We start from the raw sequence: 18,087 nt of genomic DNA on the forward strand, positions 1-18,087 counted from the left end.
TTTTTTGATTTATTATGGTTGTTTTCTGTGACGCCGAGTATTTCTTCTTGGGATATACAGCCACCGTAGAAATAAGGGAAATTTTCCTTTGTACTTTCTATCTTTACACGGATATTCTATAGTAATGCGTAAATAATCATTTATTTTCCTCTGGCGAAATTCCCAAAAATTCATGCACCTCGACTAAATATTATTTTTCCACCGGTTTATGTGATCTTTACTCTCGTCGATAAATTACGCGGTCCACCAAATGTAAATGGGGTTTTTCGACACGCAGGGCACGCATCCCCCCGCTTTAATTCGCCGCGCAAATTCGCGAAAGTTCATTTACGACAGATCCGTTAAAAACACGGGATAATAGCCCGGTCGAAATGAATCATCGACGGTCGCCGAACGAACGGCTATAGAAATTAATTAAAATTAATGAAGCGTAAACGGAAGTAACGATAACATGACGGATCGACGCATTTACAAGCAACCTACTACCCCTCCCACTCCGCGATTCTCATAGTGTTAACGGCACGGCAATTTTGCGATCGTTTAATTTACCTCCATTGACAAAACATCAGCTCGCCTCTTTCGAGCGACGCCCAATGAATAAGGTTCTTCGTCCGTGTAATTTCAAAGTTAGAATTTTGTTATGTTTGAAACAACTCGCATAGTAAAATATCGAATATTAAAGTTAATACAGAAATATTTCCGATGATATATTATTAAACACACGAATGATAAAATTATAATAGTCAGAGTATATTAAAATCATTTTAAATACCTGTACAGAGATAGTATATGCCGGTCGTAATCGTCGCTCGTTCAATGTGTTCGACTCTACGCTCGCTAGTCGACTGTACAAAGTCGTTACAATGACCGTCCTAGAGAGCGCACATTCGTCTATTCGCGTCGATCGGTGGTGTTACAGAAACTATAAACATATCTCCGGTGTACGATTACAAGTAACTGCGACGATGTTTTGCTCAGAGTTTGTTTACCTTGAAGCCTAGCGAACCAAAACAACGTTGGCGTGACACTGTGAGTTTTTTTCTATTGGAATCTTCTGTTTACTCCCGTGTAGCTACGTATTCATATTGTTTACGTAGAATATTACATATTAATACGTATAATACATTAATACATATTATATTATTTGTAAATAACGCTTATACGATACTGTTGCTTTCGTTTTAACCAACGAAAAGACTGTTAATATTCTGAATGAAAAATTACGAATATTGCGATTCTTTAGCGTTCTTCTTACATTTGACCCTTTGCACTCCTATGTCGAGTGTGACTCGACACCAGTTTTTATCTCGGGCCGAGTCTCGCGTTTTTTTGTGAAACGTGCGAAAGTAAAGCTATATCAAGATATACACTTAAAAATTACGAAATACAACAATAGTGCGAATAAAACTGCTACTTAAGTGAATTTCTTTCCCCTTTATTTATTTAAATTGTCTTACTTTTTAGTTCAAGTAAATTTCAAATGAAACACTTCGAGTGTGACTTGACACCAGTTTTTATCTCGGGCCGAGTTTCGCGTTTTTTTGTGAAACGTGCGAAAGTAAAGCTATATTAAGATATACACTTAAAAATTACGAAATACAACAATAGTGCGAATAAAACTGGTACTTAGGTGAATTTCTTTCCTCATTTATTTATTTAAATTGTCTTACTTTTTAGTTGAAGTAAATTTCAAATAAAACACTTAACGAAACACCAAATAAAATAAAATTCGGAGTGCAAAGCGTTAAAACTTCTTCTAGCCAAAGATACAATTTGAAAATGTGGCAAAGAACACAGGATGAAATAATTCCTAGAATGTTTCGTCCAAGATACCAAAATATACATAAAAATGTTTCTCCTCCCCTCAAATATCTTTCAAGCCGCATGAAGATTCGAACTAACATATAAAATTATAAAAAGACATATCCTATACGTAAAATTTCTATCCTGTGTAATTCCATTCTCGGAATACTTTAACCGTTGCGTCTATGATACCATGAACTTCTAATCTTCGGAAACGTATATCCAATAGAAGCAGAAAAACAGCGATGCACAGTACACAAATTTTCGGGTAGTTCGAAAGTTTCATCACACCGACGGTGGTGGTGGTGGACACGTACTATATAGGCGGAGGTACGAACAGTCGCGTTTCCGCGTATATAAACGCGATACGTGTCCTGCGTTTACACCGTTGATGTATGTTCTCGGCAGCGATCGATCTCTCTCACACGAACTGCTAATTGTGCGGCATCATAACTCTCCGCGTGTGCTTCATCCCCCTCTACCTATTCCTATCTCTCTCTTTCTGTCTCCCCTCTCCCGCCACCTACCCCCATGATACGTACACATACACGTGCACCGACATACCATTTCCCCACTCTTCTGCACTTTATACAACCGCGTTAGAAACCCGTGTATTATTTCTACACGTACGTAGGTGTGCGAGCGTGCACGCTCGAACGCGAGTAAGAGTTGCACTGGTTACACGGTGTAACGCCGCTATTATAGTTGCTGTGTAGTGAACGGCCGAAGAGAGATGGCACGACGACGGGGTGAACACCGCGGGAGTACATTACTGTAACGTTGTTTACGGGGTGGCTCGACAGTCTTTCGGCCCATTGCCGATTACCGACTATCCCATTTCGCTTTATCATCCGCGCTCGACGAGGTCTCCACTTAATCGCTCGGCAATTTTTTCAACATCGAGCGCGATTACCTCGCCGCAGAGAAACGGACGAAACGTAACGAAGAAATCATCTGTAACCTGTTTCAAATCGGACACCATTCAACGATACCGAATTTTCTACAAAACTTTTCTATAAACTTTCGCGAGAGCAGTGATTGCGGATTAAACTACTTCGTCTACTTCCTCTTGTAATTACCGATGGTATGAGGAACTATTCTCGATTCCCGTTTGCCAATCGTTTTACCTGGATCGCTGAATTACGTATCGTGCTTGTTCCTTGGGCGACCCGAAATTACGCCGTTCGAAACTCAATTCTCCGTATCAATTTGTTCCTACTTTACCGTTCTACGTCTCTTTTCCTCTTTTATTCTCTATCTAGCTTCGACTTCGTGTTGAACTCCATTACCCTCGTTTTCCCAGAGCAAAGTTTCCACGAGTCGGCGCCTATGAGCGCTGGCAGATAGAAAAAGGAGGGTTGGCTGACAGTAAGAAACGGGAGGAAGAGACGCGGGCGAATAATAAAAATCGCCCTCATAATTCAAGCGGAGGATCCTGGCACGGGATAAGAAAGTATCGGAGGGACGAAGAGGGTGAAATCGCCTCGAGCTTCTTATCTCACCGCGAGGGTGACATTAGCGTTAGCACGGTAATTCTCTGTCTTGGTTGGCGTGTGCAGTGTAGCCCGGTGTAAAGAAGTCACGCTGCCATCTATGGTCGACTTCATCGACTCTACAAGGGTATTATAATTCGCGTAATTCGTTAAATGAAGGGCTATCCGGGACTTAATGATCGAGAGGCGAGTTGCCTAACGACGCGTTGTAACGGGCAAAAATTACGGAACACGCCGGAGCGTCTGTATAGAAACTCGTTCGTTCGATCATATTTGCGTCTTCGTCGACCGATCGCTCGTGTTAATGTTCTCGCAAATTGAGCGCTCGATGCTCGATTAGACACGAGCTCGCAAAGAGGCGGCAATTACAGGGTAGATAATCTGCAATTACGACTAAATACAGCCATACTAGAGGATGTCGACGATTCGCTAGGTGCTTTATCGCATAAAAATTTCAGCAAACCCCACTCGGTTGGCTACCGTGATACACGTTGTGCATCGTGTGTCCGCGCCGCTTACGTCTTGTTCTTGAAACGTTTACTATTGTATTCATAGCAGCGCCGCTTCTCAAATGAGTACAATGGGTAGCAATTGCACAATCGTCGTTTATCGATGCACGATCATCTGGAGAACGATCGGGCAACACGCGAGAAACGACGAAACGCGTCGCTCCGTACACGCGCTTGTAATTTGCTACTTTTCCGCCGTACCATACCTCGACTGCACCGGTTTCTCATTCTTCCACCGTTGACAATCTTCCTGCAAGTTTTTTCTTCGAGTTACGTTACGCCGATACTGCCTCAAGTTCAGCACGCGAAGAAATAGAATCGGATGACGAGACCGGCTATCTTCTAATCGGACACGAACAACACGCAGATCCGGATCTTCTTTTTATCCGCGTGGTTGGGCGATTAAAAAAAACGATAATCGTCGAAGCAACATGGCGTCATTTACGTCATTGGCGTCGACTTCTCGCGCAGCAGATCGACAACAAAGAGTCGCGAGAGCAACGCGGCCGCACGGTTCGCTTGAAAGAGGCCAAATGACGTAACGATCGGCGAAGCAGTAAATTCTCCGATGTATTTGTCGCCGGTCGGGAAGAGAGCGCGTGTGTCTTCCCGTTGGGAAGAGTATCGATGGGCGACCAATGGGCACCCACGAAGTTCCTTCGTGTATCCTCGTGTAGCCCGACGGACCGCATTCTTCCCCGTGACTTTAGGCATTGTTCCTGCTAAAGTTTTCTTCTTCTTCTTCTTCTTCTTCTTCTTCTTCTTCTTCTCTCTCTGCGTTGTCTCCCTTCACCCTGTTCGTTGTATCCGTCGCGTCGGACTCTCTCGTTTTAAGACCCACCTCACCCCACGCTCGAGGCTTGCCTCGCCATCCGGCTGGCTAACCGAGCGGAGGACCGCTTATAACAAGCCGGACAGAGCGGAGTTTTTGCCCCGACGCCTCCCTTTTTTTCTCGTTCTTTTTTTCTTTTTTAACTGCGCTAGCACAGCCGAAAAACGCCAACGCTTGATTTACGGCCGCTACGATGACCGACTGTTGTCCTCATTCGCTTATGAGTGCAGGGGCTGCTCGACCCGACCTTGGACCGGCCAGGCCCACCACTACCACCTTATCCTTCCAAACGTTGCACGAAAATGTGCTCCGGAGATTTGATTATCTAGCATCGCGCGATAAGTTTACCTGACCGATGCAGCAAAATAATTATCCCGCCGGATTGCACCGACCGAGTCTATCTTATCGTACGGCTGGCTGGTTTATTCCTCTGATTACCGATCACCGGGTCGATCAGCGTGATTTATTTAGTGCAGGTTGACGCCCCCGAGCGTCAATTGCTGCTCGCCCCTTTCAATTCCACGTACGAAGCGATGATCCTTCTATTTAACTGCTTTGTTTCTAATAAACTGCTTTGCGTCGAGTACTATCCAGACTACATTTCTCTATTTTACTTAGTAACATAAAATTCTGTTCGATCGCGTGATCGGTTAAATAACGTTTTACAACGATTTTATAATCAGGTTTTTTTTTATCTTTCATTCGGTAGAATTATACGTATTTGATCTAGCGATCGGTTAAATAATATTTCATGATGTTGTTTCAATCGTGTTTCGCTTGTCTCTATTTCGCATAGTCGTAGAAATATATCCGATTTAGCAACTAATTAAATAGAATTTGACAATGCTCTTTCAATCAAATTCCATTTTATTTATTTCGAGTGCCGGTGGAAACAAGGAATTTTGTACGGGCTTTTGGTTTTTCCATCTATCACGAATCGGCCGTAAAATCGTGTAGGACTTGGTTCGTCAATGGAGAAGTACGATGACTTTGTAACGAGTTTTACGACTTCCAACACGGTTTGTTCGATTGGACATTCTTCTTTTTTTACAGGGTCTTCTTTTTCCAGGTTTTTTCAGCCGTATAAAAACGCCAAAGCGTAGATTTATGGCTTTACAGCGTGCTGCGGTTGTTCCTCCTGACTTTTCGTTGTCGTTTGACCTTCCATAGTTACCGAGACGATTTCGAAGCTGGCCCTTTTTAGGCCTCGCTTATCTACCATTGCTATTGAGAGGGGGCTATCCTCGTCCTTGTTCTAGCTACGATCGACGAGTGTTCCTTTTTTACTGGTGCGAGTCTTTTGCCAGTTTTTACGCGTTTACCTAAGGACAATAATATCGACTTCCTCCTCGGCACCTAACCTTCTTAGACTTCTTCTCTTTTATTCCAACAGTTAAAAACTGTCGCTGATTTTTGTTCCACGATTCCTTTCTCCGAAGACCTTCGAACTTTGCCGCATCATTTAATTTAGGAAGGTATCGTATTATCATATTGCTGTAGAAATTCGAGATTCGACAATTCGAACCTTACAACTCGAAAATCGCAACAAATTGAAACATAAACTTACTTCGTCCCGAATTATTTGCGACATATCTAGGCATGTTATTTTATCTGTATAATACAAATTCACCAGGAAATCCACCCTCTGCAAATTGCAGTTTGCTTCTACGAATAACAATTTGATTGATTCTAAAACTTGAAAGGGTTAGGGAGCTGGATATATGTTACACATATCTACACTTCAGCTATATTCACCTTTACCTCCTGGTCCTCGCACTGTATCAAGTAAATTTTTTCCTTTTAATAATTAATCGAACTTGCAAAGTTGAATTTGCCTTTCCTTGAACCGCGACAATTTTAACTCTCTGCTTAAAATTCGAATTACCGAAGTTTCACCGCATTAGCAATTCATTATTATCAAGAACGGCCATCGTTCGTGTTTCCCCGGTCACGGATCGGCACCGCGGTTCCTTTATTACATTTGCGATTTCCGCAGGCCTTTAAAAAGCTACAGCTAAGATCCTTCGAAGCGTAAGACGCTTATCGAACAGGCAAAGGTCACGAGAACGCACGAAACGGCGTAAAACGGTGCACGTGAAAGTAAGCGTTCGCTTATCGAGCCACGTATAAAGATCGTAAAGTGTCTTTAAACGGCGTATTGCTAGCCACTTATCGGCGAACGAATCGTTAATGTCGCAATGACCTATGAACACACATTATTTTTGCGTCTACGCATAGCCGAGCGGTTCGTACACGCGCGGCGCTCGTGTTGCAGAAGTTTCACCGTGGCGGCGACGGCGGCGGTGTTGCCCGCGTGCACACAACGCTCGCAATTAGTCGCAAAAGTTCGTGCTTCGCCTAATAATGGATTTCCTCACGAAGAACAAATTGGTGGAACGATATATCTTTCTGGCGCCCTGGCGAACGTGTGTATTCTTACACGCGAACCACCTCAGATATTTAATTTGCGTGCACACTGACACGCCCGTGGACGCGCGCGAGCGCGCCCTCCTTCCTCGGGACACGTACACATGCACAAAAGGACAGAATAACGTGGGATGCACCGATTTCCATGCGAAACAAGCAAAAAAAAAAAAAGCGACGACGAAGTTGCATTTAATTACCGCCGTCGGCCACGTTGCATCAGTACGACCGGATTCCGGGGAATTTTTTAATCCGCGACAAATTCGTGTGACGGGATCGACGGCCCGCGGACTGTGTACCTTCGTGTCGCGCGACTCAATCGGTATCGTTGCTCGTCCGATCGAGATTGCCGATCGAGATCGAGACCGTCTCGTCGTATTCCTTTTTCGGTTTATTGATGTCTCTTTATTGGAACTGACCAGCGCGCCTCTTCTTCTCCCTCCACGCTACGTGGAAAATTTTTTCTACCGTCTTTTTTTCCGTTTCCGCATTTTCATTTCATTTTGCGTTTAATTGACTTTGTTACTACGACATCGATGGAGGTTTACTTAAAAAAAGAACGTATAATAAGAGGTCATAACATTGGTATGCAGCTGTTTATGTTTATTTTGACTACAATATCGGTGACACGTGTTTTTGTAGACTATTTTGATATTTGTCTAACGAATGATGTTATTCGAGAACTACTTAGAATATTTGCGCGGTAAGCACGTTTCGGTAGCCTAGCTATAAATCAAGCAATTTCGTTGGGAATATACGGGCGTTCCGCATGAAATTTTTAACTCGCCGCTTTTTGGCTAACAAAATAAACGTACATTTATTTTACGGTTTGCCAAGCTTATCATAAACATATACCACGCGCGTCTTCGCTACGCCGCGTAGCAACGCTGGAATGAAATTACAATCGCGAAGATAGCTTCTTTGACTCGCTTGCCGCCGCTCTTTTATGCAATGGTTGCCCGGGCTTGTCATAAATACGTCGATCAATTCGTTTCGAGCACTTGTTGCCGCGTCCTTCGCGTTACTCCTGGCCAATTTAACCGTTGACGACTAACGAACGTGCTGATTATCCATTATAAATAGGAACAAGGGTGCATACCACATTGTGCAAAACTGCAATGAAAAGGACACAACGTAACGCGAGGTTTATATTATAAAAGACAGCTATAAAGAAGGCAGAGTGTAACGCGAGAATATCAGCGGCAGTTTAATTAGCCAATTTATAGCGGATGAAAGTGGAAAGTGGAGAGTCGCAAGTCGAAGCGTGCATCGATAAAAGAGAAAACGAAAGCGAGAGAAAATGCTCTGTCCCACGGAGTCTCGATGAATTTTTCACGAACTGCTTTCTTCCTTTAAAACCTCTCACAAATAGTCAAAGGCGTGAACGTTCACGCGGTAGTCGCGCCCAACTAGGAAAATCAGCCAAAAGAAAGCGACACAAAGGGAGAAAGAACATCCGAGGGACGTGTACGTTAGAAAGGAGCGCGAAGAGCGTACACGCGCCCGCGGATTAAAGAGTTATTTGAGTCTCGGAGGCGGCCATAACTCTCCCGGGCTATTCCCGTCCCGCGCTCGCTCGCCCACCGGAATATTTTAACATCGGGGGTGGGTGGCTGGCTGGCTGGTCGCCTTTTACTCGTGTGCGTGCATCAGCTTGGTGAAATACACGTACGTATCGCGTGTAGAGTTGTGTCGGCGGAGAAACGAGAAGAGACACGCGCGCGCGCGCGCGCGCCAACAGGCAAGTAAGCATACACTAACGCACACCGACACGTGGTGTAACGGGGAAAGGAGGGTTGGTGGGTGAGACGACAGGGTCCGCAACTCCACGCAGCTGACAGCTGTTTCCTCGGTGGGCCGACCGGTCGGTGGGGAGGATTCAGCCTAGTCGCGCCCCTTCTATAATGGCTCCCTTTTCTTCCTTCCCCTACCTACGCCAGTATGGCTGGCATGGGTTTCTCTCTCTCCTAGGCTCGATGTTACGTCACAAGCACACGCCGTCGTTTATCCTTCTCTATAGACCGAATGACGTCAGGGCTACATTCCGTCGAGCGGTGACGTAGCGAGGCGCAGCGTCATCGCCGATACGGCCGGCCGTCGATCGGACGCCGACCGCCAGGGGCGCGCCGATCGCCACGCGAAACTGTTACGCCGATCTGTTATCCGATACACCCGTGCGCCGCGCCACGCCGCTCTGGTTACGCGGATTGCGGAACCATGCGATCGCAATACGTTCTCTTTGATATATGACAGGGTCAACAAGGTTTTCGGCTACTCTCGAAGCATCTAGATTTTCCAACAGCCCCGGTCCACTTCGTTCCACGCTTCCCGAATTGTAAATCTTTCGGACCCGTGTGTGGTCTATTACGTGGATCGTATTCGGGTTCGTTACCCCTTTATTATGTCTACGTGTGAAGTATAACTTCTTTCTGTCAATATGTCGTTCCTTTGTAATTCGAATCATCGTTTCTAACATCGCGTAAGATACGATAAAGACATTTCCATAGAAATGAAAAAAGGTCAATATCGTCGACTGGATGTTCAATTTTGGCGATAGGAAAAAAAGGTGCGAATAGGTTTTTTAGGGGTGGCGATAGTATAGGTTGGCGATATCGACGACGGCGTAAGTACTTTCTGACCGCACGGTACCGGTATCATCAGCGATAGGCAGCAATCGTAAAACGCTTGTTTTACGATGGACTATCGCGGTGGGAGGACTGCCGGTTGTGAGCGGTAAGCGTCGAGTGGGGCTCTCACAGTTTACGAGCGCATAACAGACGCGTTTATGGCCGTGATCACGTGGCCCCCGCATACCTATGGCTATATAACCAGGTCCCATAACCCACTGTGGAGTAAACAAATCGTAAAGCTCGGTTTCGGATTTACTGACCTGGCACAATATACGGAAAGCAATACGGAAAGCCAGCCACTTGGCAATGATAACCAGTTCCCTACCACGCTTGAAACAGCCAAGTGGGGGTTCATCATGGTGTGGCGTGCAATTGAGATATCGTTTGAAATACATACAAAAGGAAAGGGTTGAAATCTCGTAACGGTCACGTGCAAATCAACGATTTCTGGATATTTCTACATCTATTAAGATTACTATTTTATTCTATTGGGATCTGTATAGAACATTAAATTGAAAATATTATAAATATCATTATTATTTATATAGTAGCAAAAACAACAGAGAAAATGTTGCTTCCAAACTGTGTCGGAATTGGTACTAAATTTCTCAGGTATATTTTACTTTTTGTCTAGTTTCATCTACTCGTACATACACTGTCTTTTTACGGGTTAGTTAATTAGTTGAATTTGTGTCAGTCGATCTTATCGTTCTTTTTCTCGTAACGGAAAATAAAATCGGAACAATGTAAGCGTCATAAAGTCTCCGGGATAGACCTAAAAATTTGTCTTCCGCTGATTTTGCAGAGTTACAATATCTTTCGATCAATGGACCATGATGCGCCCGCGCACACAATACTTCGTCTTCTATGCGTTGTTTCGTTTGTTCTCACGAATGCCGCCAGATGCCAGCACTGCTTTATGACCCTGGTAGTGGCCAACGACTATTCGATCGTTTTATCTTCCACTTACTTTTCGCCTTTACAATTGCCATGACATAATACCCTCTATTTGCCTGCTGGAAGTTTTGTGAAATATGCGAGTTTTCATTGGGCAATAAACAATGGTATTATTTAACATTGCGTTATTATTTTTACGCGGCTATTTACCAAGGTAATTCCCGCGTCCTCTAAAGTGCAAAGCAAACAGCGAATATGGTGTTTAGCCTTAGATTATGCACGCTGTTATTTTGAAAAATTTAATAACGACCGCGATAAATCAGGGTATACGAAATGCAGGATATTAATTTATCGTTCGTTATTTATTCCAATAAAATAGAAATATCGGGCGTTATAAAAATTACTTGATAATTAAAGGTACGAACTTTGAGAAAACAGTCGTGCGACGTTTCGTTTCTCTTACGTAATATGTTGTACCGTAACAAAGAGTTTTAAGCGAGATACAAGACGCTTTATTACCTTCAATTACATATCGTTTGCCAACGCAGTCATACAACGATTTCCTGTTGTCGCTCGAAAAGGAGAAAAAGGAGACGAGACGTGACAGTACATCGTTGTAAAAAGAAATTTGAACTCCTTCGAGCGAAGAGACGAGCAACTCTCTGCGTAGCCGTAGAGAGCCACCGAGGTGATTTATTCGAGTTAATTCCAATTCCATTGGAGCCGCGAGGGCAGTTGGAGGGGGCGGGAAGGGCGAGAGCGGGTGGGGTGGAGGGTGGATATTCTTATGCAATTTGCCAGAAAGGTTCAAGAACCCGGGAGATCCCGCAATTTATCTTGCCTTATGTTACGCCGAGCCAAGGCAACGGAAGATAGATGGCGTCACTGCTACCAACCCCTCCTCCCTTTCCGTCTCTTTCCCTCTCACTTGCTGCCTCTCTTGGTTTCCTCGCCTCTCGGGTCACCCAAACCCCGTACAGACCCCTGCGACCACCCCTTCCCCCAACCAATGAGGGACGACCGCGGTGGCCATCTTGGATGGAGAGTTATTGAACGAAAAAGATGAGTAAGAAACTTGTTATGGGGGTGCGTTCTCTCTGCGCCGTTGGGAGTTGGGAGGGAGAGAGAGAGAGAGAGGGCGGGCGGGAGGGTAGACGACGAGAACTGGAAGCTGAAGAAGGGTGGCTGCGAAGGGTTGTTGGCGCTATATTGATCAATTGCTTTGCCGTGCTTTGCACTACTTTCCTACTATAATGTAGAATCCCCGTTGGTGGTGCCACGATACCCACTGCGTGGTCGAGTGAGACTAATTATATAACGATCGTGTTCTTGGGAATTTCAGTACTTTCTGGCATTCAATCTTCCACGCTCGGCCCGTCACTCTTCGCTAGATTAATTTCATTCGCACCACGACTTTCCGTTTCCTTTACCTTACGATTATCGTTACTCTCATTCAGATATAACCTTGCGATATATACAACGGAACTTAAAATTCTTTCTTATTTTCTGTCTTTTCTCTTTTATTCCTTTCTTTCTCTGTATAATCTTGGAGACGTTTTTAAGGCATTCGGGCACCTTTCACTCAGGCATTTTTATCGCGTCCCTCGATCACGAACGTCGTAACGCGGATATTGATGGCGAATGCGATGGAAAGAGCAACGACGTACGGGTGGTCCTCCGATCGCATTTCACGAATGCTTAACGCGTTCCCGGTTTATGGACGCGTGTGCGCGCGCGAGCTGACCGCGTAACTAAATTTCGCCTTGAGCATTTTAGAGGCGCCCGTCGGCACGCAGGCCGGACTGCGTTACAGTCCACGCATACACGGACCACCGATTCGTGAGTTGTTTAACAATGCCGCAATTAGGTTGATGAATTGTGACAGGCATTCGCAAGTAATAAACACACGCACCGATCGCACAGTATTTCGCGACACACATATTCGCGCGTTGTTCGTTGGACATTAGGGACGGACAGAAGGAAACCGAAAATTTCAATTTGTATGCAAATACATTTGTTCGGTGCGTGTGTTGTCGTAGGTCTGCGGAAAACGCGACTCACTCACGTGCAAACTATTCGCCAGTCGAGCTGAAACTTTAACAACCTTGGAAATTTGCTCGCGTACAGTTGTTTATGCATTTTTTAGTCTAATCGCCATCTATATTCGCCGCTCGGTTCATTTGTTACAAAAGCTTTCGCGTTTAATACGTCACGGACTTTATTCGCTTTTTTTATACAAACCCGAAAACACGAAATGCGAGATATATTTGCGAAATTTCTGGCGAACGAATAGATTTAATTTGCCTGTTATTGTACACTACCTGTTTAATTTCATTTATATTAGGGTACATGATACATACTTTCACGTTGTTCATTCAAACGTACAATCCTATTTCTCAGCTATTTCTCTGTTAAAAGAAACCGAACATTTTCGTATTGCTAGCAGAACAATTTTAGCTAGAACGTACAATTTATTCAAACTTGTTAATCGATTGAAAAGTATGTCATCGTAAATGACATTTATCTATCTTAAAGCCATTAATATAACAAATTATTGATATAGTATTTATATCAGTAAATTCAATAATCCATGTTAACAAATTCTTCCCGCCAATTCTCACTGTGTTAAATTTCTCTGGAAAAAAACTCCGTTTTTTACCGACTGTGTTCACCGTCTGGCTGCTAGATGGCGCAGCTGGCGACGACATTCCGAGCGTCATCTATGGCGATTCCGAAGAAGTTTCTAGCGATCCACCACGTGCGCGCGCCCCACCAGGCGGCGTGAGTTGCGAAGAGCGGGGGTTTTGCTTGATGGTGTGCGCGTCGAGCTCACCGGCAAAAGGTAGTGGGGAATAGACACCCATGGCATGCCTGCAACGGCGCAGAATCCCATCGATCATTCGTACCGTTTCCCCGTGTTTCACGCCGCCGTGTGTTGCACCGTGTAGAGAGAGGAGTCGGCCACCACTGCCCTCCCTCTTCAACCTCCACTCTGCCCCTGACACGTCCACCCATCTCACCCCACCCCCGCGCGAATTCCCCCTACCTATACGACGTGCTGAGTCCGTGACGGTTCGGCGGGCAATGCCGACCAACCATCACGAGGCCTTACCTTCCCTATTATATTTATGTGGCGGCTCGCGGTCGGGAAGGTTTATGTGGTGTCTCCAGTCTGTCTCGTGCCACTCTTTTTTTCCTCGTCCTCCTCCTTTTTCTTCTTTCCGCGCGTCCGACGTTTTAGTGTGCCATCAATGTTTGTCACCGTACTCTGCACTATCGATGAAATCGTTTCGTCCGCATAGTCGATCCTGTCGCCTGGTTCCGTCTCGATAACGTTGCTCGGCACAAATCCTGTGATCACACAGCGTTGATACCGTGTCAAAGTTACTAGTGCACCCGTCGTACTTAACACACACACGGTCCTTCGATCAGATCACACGTCGAAATTGAAGTTGAGCGGCTTCCTTCCCGTACATCGAGCTCTCGTGCGATTATCGGTCGAGTCACTCGAATCGATTCTCGCACATCGTTTTTGCCGGCATTTCGTCGTGCGCTCATGCCGCAACCGTCGTTTCGTTTCGAATCGCGCGCATAACGTGCCTCAGTGTGTGCATCGCGAGACCCGGTAGCATGATCAGCAGATCGAAGCGTGCACCACGTGTACAGTGGACTCAATAAGTGCAGGCGTACGTTCAACACTGACCAATGAGAATGTAAGGATGCAGGGCCACGCTCCGGATACCGACGACGTTCACTTGTCCGAAACGTAACCTTACCTTGCGTGCATTTTGGCGGATTCACTGATATTCAGCCGGTAACTTTGAATTTCATCTCTCGTTGCTTTACTATACGGTTTTCCCACGTTCCGCTGATACGATTCTGTTCTCGCGTTTACTACGCGTATTTTCTTCGTCATCGTGAAAAAAATAAACGAGTTGCTTGTTCAAAAATGAAAATGGCTCTTTAAGTTAATCTAATAGAATTTTATTGATTAATGTAGAGAGGTAATTAGAATTGTCCAATCTTTTCAGAGAATTTTTACCTAAACCTTACAAAAAATTAGATTTCGATATAACCTATGATAGTTGTCACACAAATAACAAATATCCTCTTATGATACGCACAATCGTATTCAAAAGGAACACAGATCGCGCTAACAGACGGCAAAATCGATCAACGTCAAAATGAAAGAGCCACGCAGGAATATCTCGTTGCGATTAAAAATTTTCTGGAACATCCGTTCTATCGGTGTCGGTTCGGACGAAAGGGATCTCCATAGTACTTTCGTAGACACGTATGTACAGGTGCTTCTGTACACGAGCGCGCTTGTAAGCACATGTACGAGCCGCACGTTACGCAGAGGCGATCGTAAATCAGTCAGTTACCTATATATGCGCATATAATACGTACGCAACGTAACGGTATGTAATTTATTGTTTCAGGTAAGTGACGTTGCACCGCCCCAGGACTTGCGAAGCACATGCGTGCATCTTCCTTTCCCGGCATAATGTAAGCAACCCACTGTACCTATTACATTACGACCGATGTCAAGCGGACGCGCCGCTGCGTTCGCCATTGCTCGTTCGGGGAAACAATGAAGCTAGACCGCGCGTCCACACGCTCGCGTGCGTTTCAACCACCTATTGCCCTTACGCGCAGCTCTAGCGACCGTTTTCTGTTTTTTTTTTTTTTTACGAAAATTTCACCGCTCCGGGAATTTATTGTCTGATCAGCCGGACAATGAGTGCAGATTTTATCGGGGTATTCGATACACAGGCGACAACGCGCGGCGACTTCGTATCCTCCGCGATCACGTTTCCATCGTCTCTTACGCGCTCGTGTTCCCTTTTTGTTTCCACGGTACACGGTCTCTTTCGTGTGAACGGTGAATTTTTTACACAGTTCCGGGAACACTTGATTGCTGGTTTAATGGGCGAACGCGAAGGACGTGGCCGCTGCTTTGTTTACGGGGTGTTGACCACGGTGTTCATAAATTGTCGCTGAAAGCATAATCGCAAACGTTCCGTGGACGTTTCGAATGGCAAACGATATAAAGGAAGGCTGCTGTGTAAAACTATTATTAACGTCAAAGTGGAAAGAGGATGTTGTCTAGCCTGGTTGCGCGATAAATTATACCGGAAACTCTACACAGCGAGCAGAACTACGCACGTTTCGTGCGCAGATTATTAAGATGGCGGCCTCCGTCAAAGAGATTCTTCCGGGTAGGTTTCTTAATTTTACAAGGAAGATCGCGTATCATTCGAATTACCCGATTATGAATCAGCAAATCGGTTTATATCGGCATGATGGGATGATAGCGGTACTGTGTCCGTGCGAGGCAGCTGTCGATACGAAATCCGGTTTTCTACCGATTTCGATTACACCTTCGCTCTGATATTCTCGCGGCGATAAGTGGACCATAAAGACGAGCACCTGTAATAAAATATATTACCGTAATGGTGCGTGCTTGGCTTGCCGGTAAGATAAAGGACGCTGCCACGAGCGTACAGGTGTAAACGGGCCTAAACGAGCTGCGGTTATTAGCGGACACCGCGGGAGGGTGGGAGAACAAGAAAATAATAATCCAAAGATGGATGAAAGCGAAAGGACAAGGGTTCGTCGTGTTCGTCGGGAAGCAGCCGCTACGAGAGTGAAATGACGGTGTAGAGGGGGTTAGGGTTTCATGGGTAACCGGCGAGAAATCCTCGTCAACGACGTAGCTGAGATAGGCCCACACACCGGCGGCTTGTAAAACACGCGGCGAGATTAAATGCTTCATTAATGTGATTAAAGTAAAAAGCTGCGTGAGTAATGAACCAAGCTGAATCATCAGCCGGTCGTGCAGTGTACGCTCGAGCCTTGAATTGCTCTGTTGCACCTCCGTACTTGGTACTTACCCCTGCGTCCCAACGACTCCTTCAGCTTTGTGATCGAAATATCAAGACGATTGTCGTGTTATTGCAACTTGGAAGTTTCATCTATTCTTTGCATCTTTCTGAAATTTCTTTCCAAAGAAACATAAAGTTTCCATATTCGTGAAATTGGTGTATCGTTTGTATTATATCACTAATTATACTATTTATTATTATACTTTGTTTATCTCGAAGGAAGGGAATATTCGCCTGAGTAGTTTTACTTCTAAAGAACAATATTTCATGCTTCTGTCATTTTTTCTTACGAAGTCCAACCAACCACTCTAAAAGATATCACTTCCCAACAAAGCGTCTGCTACATCGGATAGTTTTTGTAAATACTTCGCCGGTAATTCGACACGGTCAAATCGATTTCACGAGATTGGAGAGACGGAGGAGGCTCCTGGGCCTCGGTGGCTTAGAGGAGACGCGAGTCGGGGGCAAGGGCGAGGCGGTTGCATGCAGATACCGGAGTTTTTCTGCAGGCCCTGGAGGAGCGGCTATCTGGCCGTTGAGAGAATAAAAGTCGCGGTGTTCACAATTGGTAATGCCGATAGAGCTGCCATCGTCTTGCCATACAAACGTCCTCCCGGTTACAGGCGGACCGGCCTTTCTTCGCTAAACACAACGATCGTTGTGCATTTCTTCGCCACGCGCATCACAAATGTCCACCGAGTCACTATACGATACTTTGTTTCGATTGCGTGTACCTCTTAGAAGCCTACCCCGCACTCGCGATCTTCCTTCTTCTTCCCTTTGCACATTGTTCCATGTGTTTTTCCTTTTACCTGTCACGGTCTTTTCTTTGGATCAATATTCATGCCGGGAAATTTGAATATTCAATTTGGCTATGGGGAAAGAACGGTCGGGTGAAACGTAAATTTTGCGACAGATTGTTTATTCATGTTTTTTGGGAAAGGCGGAAAATCTCTGCTCTGAATATTAATTCTTCCGCTGAGGTTGCCACAGATCTGCTTCCAGCGAATGAAAAGCATAAACATAACGACGATTCTTCATAATTAGTACTATGCAATTTGTATCAAAATTTATCGACGTTGAAGGAATGTCGCGCACTAGTTAATACTCGACACAGTTTGCATACCGAGGCACGTGTAAATGTCAAATGTCGCGCAACATATGAAAACGCGCCACTTGCTGCTCCATTCCTGAACGCTATGCATATTTTACAACAGGCGTCACACAGCGCCGTAGTGAGTCACAAACCACGACACTATAAATTGCATTATTAGGTCATTACCTGGTTTCTACAATGTATCAACACTCAATATTATCCATGCATCCTGACTTCGCGGTAAAATTCAATAATAAAATAATAGGCACCGTCATCGTCGTTCCCCATCATGACAGTGCGGGTATTTATGCAAGTTTATGTTTATCTGAATACAACCGGTTTAAAACAGAGTTTAGTTTCTTCCGCTAAATATTATAACAGACGTTATATTTTGGATATTTTACATATTTCTTCGTCGTATGAATATTCTGTTCATTTTCGTATCCTTAACTCTTTGAATTCTCACGGAAAGTAGACGTCTAAGAGTTTAATATTGAGCTAGGAAGATATAACGA

General features: G+C 44.8%; 1 protein-coding gene across 7 annotated transcripts in view; it reads left to right on the forward strand.

The window, feature by feature from the left end:
• The window catches only part of Antp (homeotic protein antennapedia), a 166,482-nt gene that overhangs the window by 46,510 nt on the left and 101,885 nt on the right, over nucleotides 1-18,087 (forward strand). For 2 of the 7 annotated variants that reach the window (XM_076626291.1, XM_076626294.1), the window contains exon 2: nucleotides 15,031-15,097. The exons of 3 other annotated variants lie outside the window; for them this stretch is intronic. The gene's annotated coding sequence lies outside the window, so the exon portion shown is untranslated. Of the gene's footprint in view, nucleotides 1-13,701; nucleotides 14,403-15,030; nucleotides 15,098-18,087 lie in introns of those variants that run through there. 2 more of the 7 variants (XM_076626292.1, XM_033342766.2) reach the window with 2 other exon arrangements.

The sequence above is a fragment of the Bombus vancouverensis genome, chromosome 18 (genome assembly GCF_051014615.1).
Source record: "Bombus vancouverensis nearcticus chromosome 18, iyBomVanc1_principal, whole genome shotgun sequence".
NCBI classification, from domain to species: Eukaryota; Metazoa; Arthropoda; class Insecta; order Hymenoptera; family Apidae; genus Bombus; species Bombus vancouverensis.